Source organism: Oratosquilla oratoria, chromosome 29 (assembly GCF_046742065.1).
Source record: "Oratosquilla oratoria isolate Oo_2021 chromosome 29, ASM4674206v1, whole genome shotgun sequence".
Classification (NCBI taxonomy): Eukaryota; Metazoa; Arthropoda; class Malacostraca; order Stomatopoda; family Squillidae; genus Oratosquilla; species Oratosquilla oratoria.
Genome location: NC_134805.1, coordinates 54,052,278 through 54,058,768, shown reverse-complemented (window position 1 = coordinate 54,058,768; position 6,491 = coordinate 54,052,278).

Below are 6,491 nucleotides of genomic sequence, written 5' to 3'. Positions count from 1 at the left end.
TTATCATTAATAGGACGTTCTAAAGTTATCATTATTAGTATATTCTCAACTGGGTAATATTAGTATATGTCAAAGTTGTCATTAAACCTTGTCATTATTATTATCGTTTAAACTAGTATATTCTAAACATTCTAAACTTGACATTATTAGTATGTTCTAGACTTATCATTAGTAAAAATTAAAGTCATCGATACTTATCATTAACAGTACCCTTTAAATTTGTAATTTTTAGTATATTCTAAACTCGTCATTATTCGTTATCATTAATAGCATCATTATCGGAATATTCTAAACTTGTCATTAATAGTACCTTTTAAACTTGTCATCATTAAAATGTTCTATACTTTTCATTATTAGTACACATTAAAGTTATCTTTAATAGTACTTTCCAAATTTCTCATTATACGTATATACATTGGAATATTCTAAAATTGTCATTATTAGTATGTTCTAAACTTGCCATTAATAGTTTATATTAAATATATCGTTATTAGTATATTCTAAACTTGGCAATATTAGTATGTTAAAGTTGTCATTATTATTATAGTTTAAACTAGTATATTCTAAAGATATCGTTATTAGTATATTCAAAACTCGTCATTATTAGTGAACTTATCATTAATAGTATCTTCTAATCTTTTCATTATTACTATATTCCAAGTTTGACATTATTAGTACACATTAAATCTATCATTAATAGTACCTACTAATCTTGTTTTTATTAGTATTTTCTAAACATGGCATTAATAGTGTGTTCTAAACATGTTTTTAATGAAAATTAAAGTCATTAATAGTACCCTCTACACTAATCAATACCAGTACCCTTTTAACTTTTAATTATTAGTATATTCTAAACTTGTCAATATTATTACACATTAAAGTTATCATTATCGTTAAAGATTTGTCACTACTAAAATATATTCTAAATTTGTTTTTATTAGTACACATTAAAGTTATCATTAACAGTTCCTTTTCAACCTATCGTTATAAGTATATTCTATATTTGTCATTATTAGTACACAATAAAGATTCTAATTGTATTTTCACTCTTCATTAATAGTATATTCTAAAATTCTCATTATTAGTACACAATCTTTAAAAATACCTTCTAAGCTTGTTTTAATTGTTATATTCTAAACTTGTCAGTATTTGTATATTCTAATTTTTTCATTATCTTTAAAAATACCTTCTAATCTTGTTTTAATTGTTATATTCTAAACGTGTCAGTATTTGTATATTCTAATTTTTTCATTATCACTACTTATAGTACCTTCTGAATTTTCTTTGTATATTCTAAAGTTGTCATTATTAGTTCATAATAACGTTATTAGTGCCTTCTATACTTATTATGATTAGTATATTCTAAATTCATTATTAGTACATATTATAGTTAAAAATTATAGTAACATCTCAACTTGTTATATTAGTATATTCTAAACTTAACAGTACCTTCTAAACTTCTTATTATTACGTGCCATTATTAGTATACTTTAGAGATATCATTTAATAGGATCTTTTAAACAGATCATTATTGCTATATTTTGAACATGTCAATATTAGTTTCTTCAACTTGTCATTATGTTTTATTCCTAACTTTTTATTATAAACTTTTCAGTATTAGCACACTCTAAAGTTATCATTAATAGTGCTTTCTAAACTTGTCATTACTAGTATATTCTAAACTTGTCATTATTACTAATCTTTAAGGTTATCATTAATAGTTTCTTATAAAATTGTCATTTATAGTATATGCTAAACATCTCATTATTGGCACACATTAAAGTTATCATTGATAGTACCTACCCGGTCTTTGTATATCCTAAACTTAGTATTAGTATACTCTAATTATGTCATTATTAGTTCACTTTAAAGTTACTATTAATGTTACATTTAACCTGTCATTACTAGTACACATTAAAGTTATCGTTAAAAGTACATTCTAAAATTGTCATTATTAGCCTATTGGTATATTATTATTAGCCTATTGGTATAACACATTAAAGTTATTAATATGCCTATACATTTGTATTTGCATTTGTATTTGTTTTGTATTTTTATATATTTTCTTATTTTTTATTTTGTAGTTTTTCTATTTGTTTGTATATGTTAGTATAACATTAACGTTATTATTGATAATATTTTCCAAACTTTTCATTATTAGTGCATTCTAAACTTGTACCTTCTAAATTTCTCATTATTACTATATTCTAAACTTGTCACTATTAGTACACATTAAATATCTCAATAGTACGTTCTAAACTTGTTATCATTACCATATTCTAAACTATTTATTATTATTATACATTAAATTCATTAGAGTGCATTCTAAACTTGTCTTTATTAGTATATTACAAACTTGCTTATTATTAGTACATATTAAAGTTGTCTTGTCTCTTTAAACTTGTAATTATTGGTACATTCTAATTTTTCCATTATTAGTACACATACCTGTACCTTCTAAACCTCTGATTATTAGTGCACATTAAAGTTATTATTAATAATATCTTCTAAACTTGTCAAAGTGTATTATTAATATCTTTAGAACTAGTCATAATTAGTATTTTACAAACTTGCCATTATTAGTATCTTTTATTTTTTTTTTCATTATTAGTACACATTAAAGTCATTTTTGGTATGTTCTAGTCTTTCCATTATTATTACACATAAAAGCTATCATTAACTGTGCCTTGCATTATAAGTATATTGTAAACTTGTCACATTAAAGCTATTATTAATAATACCTTGTAAACTTGTACATGTTATTCCTAGTATATTCTATCTAAACTTGTTATTATTAGTGCATATCAAAGTTATCATTAAAAGTACATTCTAAACATGTCTATACTAGTATTTTGTAAACTTTTCACTATTAGTACTCATTTAAGTATTTATTAGTACACATTCATTAATAATTTTTGTACTAATTGTACAAATAGTACCTGTTAAACACTATACTAATAGTACCTGTACTAATAGTACCTGTTAAACACTATACGTCTTTTGTAGATTTCCCATTTTGTTATCAATAAATTTTTCATTAACATGTAAACTTGTCATATTCTAAACTTTTCATTATCATTTCACATAAATTTATCTCTAATAGTGCTTTCCAAACTTGTCATTATTGGTATATTCTAAACTTCACATTAATAGTATATACTAAACTTACCACTATTAGTAGACATTAAAGTTATCCTTAATAGTACCTTCTAAACTTGGCATTATTAGTATATTCTAAGCTTGTCTTTATTAGTACATGTTAACGTTATTAATTATAGTACCTTCTAAACTTACCCTTCTGAACTTATCTTTTCTTGTATATTACAATGGGTATTCTAAACTTGTCATTATTACCACATTAGCACATATTAAATCTAACCGTAATATTACAAAATTGTCATTACTAGCATATTCTAAATTTGTCATTATTAGTGCACATTAAAGTTATCATGCAATAGTACCTTCTAAAATTGTCATTATTAGTATATTCTAAACACGTTAAAATTATCATTAATAATACCTTCTAAACTTGTCATAATTAGAATATTATTAGTAATGACATGTTTAGAAAGTTACATTAAGCATAACGTTAATGTGTAGTAATAATGACACGTTTAAAATATACTATTAATGCAAGGTTTACAAAATACTAACAGTAGCATAGTAGAAGTTACTATTAATGATACTATGATACGTACTAATAATTAGTTTTGAATATACTAACAATGACATGTTTAGAAGACACTACTAATGATAACTTTAATATGTACTAATACTTAAAAGTTTAGAATATACTAATAATAACAAGTTTAGAATAATGATAAACTCGGAATATATTATTATTACCAAGTTAAGAATATACTAATAATGATAAGGATACAAGGTCCGACATGTTCAGTATTTACTAATAATTATGTTTCGAATTTACGAACAATGACCACTTAAGAAAGTATTGTTAGTGATAACTAATGTGTACTAATAGTGAGGGTTTAGAACATAAAACTGACATAAAACTGGGTACTAATAATGACAAGATTGACAAGTTCAGATGATACTGTTAAAGATAACTTTAATGTATAGAAATAGTGACAATTGTGGATCATAATAATAACAATTAGTTTAGAAATGATAACTTTATTTTGTACTAATAATGACAAGTTTATCATATAAGACAAGTTTAAGTTGTATCAATAATCACAAGTTTAGAATATAATAATCATGATTTTAGAATATACTAATGATGATAATTTTAGAATATACTAATGATAATAAGTTTAGAATATACTAATAATGAGAGTTGAATATCCGAACAATGACAAAATTATAATGAGGAGTATCTGCTAAACTTGTCAATCTTAGTAGATTCTAAACTTTTAATTGTATATACATTCTAAACCTGTGGTTATTAGTACATTTCTCGTTATTAGTATATTCTTATTTTGTCATTATTAGGACACCTTAAAGTTATATCTAACCCCTTGATTTGTTATTGTTGGTATATTATAAACTTTTCATTATTAGTACACATTAAACTTATCAATCATAACACCTTCCAAACTTGTCAGTATTAGTGTATTCTAAAATTTTCTTTATTTTTATATTATAAACTTGTCGCTATTGATACATATTAAAACTATTAGTAGTAGTGTCTCCTAAACTTGTATTATTAGTACAAGTTAACAATACCTTCTAAACATCATTATTAGTATATTCTAAACTTATCATTTAACGTTATTATCTTGACATCATGATGTCAAGATAATAACGTATATTAGTACACATTAAATTAATCATCAATAGTATATTCTAAACTTGTCATTATCAGTATACCTTCTAAAATTTTCATTATTAGAACATGTAAACTATTAGGACCTCGTATACTTATCCAAATTTTATCATTTTTCTAAACTTGTCATTATTGGTATATTCTAAACCTGTGAGTATTAGTACATGTTAAAGTAGTGGTGAGTTCTGAACGTGACATTTTTAGTTTATTCAAAATAAATCATTAATAGTATTAGTATTTTCTAAACTTTGCATTATTAATATAATTCAAACGTGTCATTACACATTAACGTTATCATTAATATAACCTTCTAAACATGTCATTATTGCTGTTTTTAACTTTTCTTTATTAGTATTTTATAAACTTGTCATTATTCATACATATTAAAGCTATTAGTAGTAGTATCTTTTAAACTTGTCATTAAAAATACCTTCCTAATTTTTCATTATTTGGATATTATAAACCTCTTCTTATTATAACACATTAAATTTATAGTTCTTAAAATATTCTAACCTTGTCATCAATAGTGCATTTTAAATTTGTGATTATTAGTACAAATTAAAGATATCATTAGTAGATCCGTCTATTTAGTATATTCTAAACTTCTCCTTATTAGTACATTAAAGTTATAATTGATCGTACCTTATAAACTTCTCATTATTAGTATATTCTAAACATGTCATTAATAGTAACTTCTAAACATGACATTATTCATAGAACGGTCTAAATTTGTCATTATTAGTATGTACTAAACTTGTCCTTATTTGTTCAAATTAAAGTTATATCTGATATCACCTTTTAAACTTATAGTAGGACCTGCTAAATTTGTCATTATTAGTACACATTAAAATTTTCCTTAATGGTACATTGTAAGCTTGTCATTATTAGGATATTCTAAACATGTAGACACTAAAGTTATCATCAATACTGTATTCTAAACTTCTCATTTTTAATATTAGTAGTACTTGCCATTGTTAGTATATTCTAAACTTTAAAGCTTTCCTTAATTATAACTTGTCATTTTTAGAATACCTTATAGCTATCAGTAATAGTTCCTTCTAAACCTGTTACTATTTGTATATTCTAAACTTATCATAATTAGTAGACAGGAAACTTTCATTATTAAAAAGTTGCTATTATCATCATATGATATACTTTTAATTAATAATACAATTTTTTTTATGAGTACCTTCTAAACTTATCACTATTGGTATGTTGTAAAATTCACTCATTAACAGTGCTTTCAGAATCAATATATTAGTATATTCTAAGCTTGTCATTTTTAGAACACATTAGATTTATTAGTGCATATTAAAATGATCATTAACAGTACCTTCTAAACTTATCGATATTAGTATATTCTAAACATGTGATTATAAGTACATATTAGAGTACTTGCATATTCTAAGGTTGCCACTATTGGTACACTTTAAAGTTATCATTAATGAAATATTCTAAAATTTCATTATTATTAAATTCTAAACGTCATTAATAGTACACTTTAAAGTTCTCATTAATAGTATCTTTAATATGATCATTATTAGCATGTTCTATAATCATCATTATTAGAATATACTAATAACGACACCTTTAGAATATACTAGTTTAAATTATAATAATAATGACAAGGTTTAATGAAAAATTTAACATATACTAATTTTACCAAGCTTAGAATACACTAATAATGATAGATTTAATACGAGTT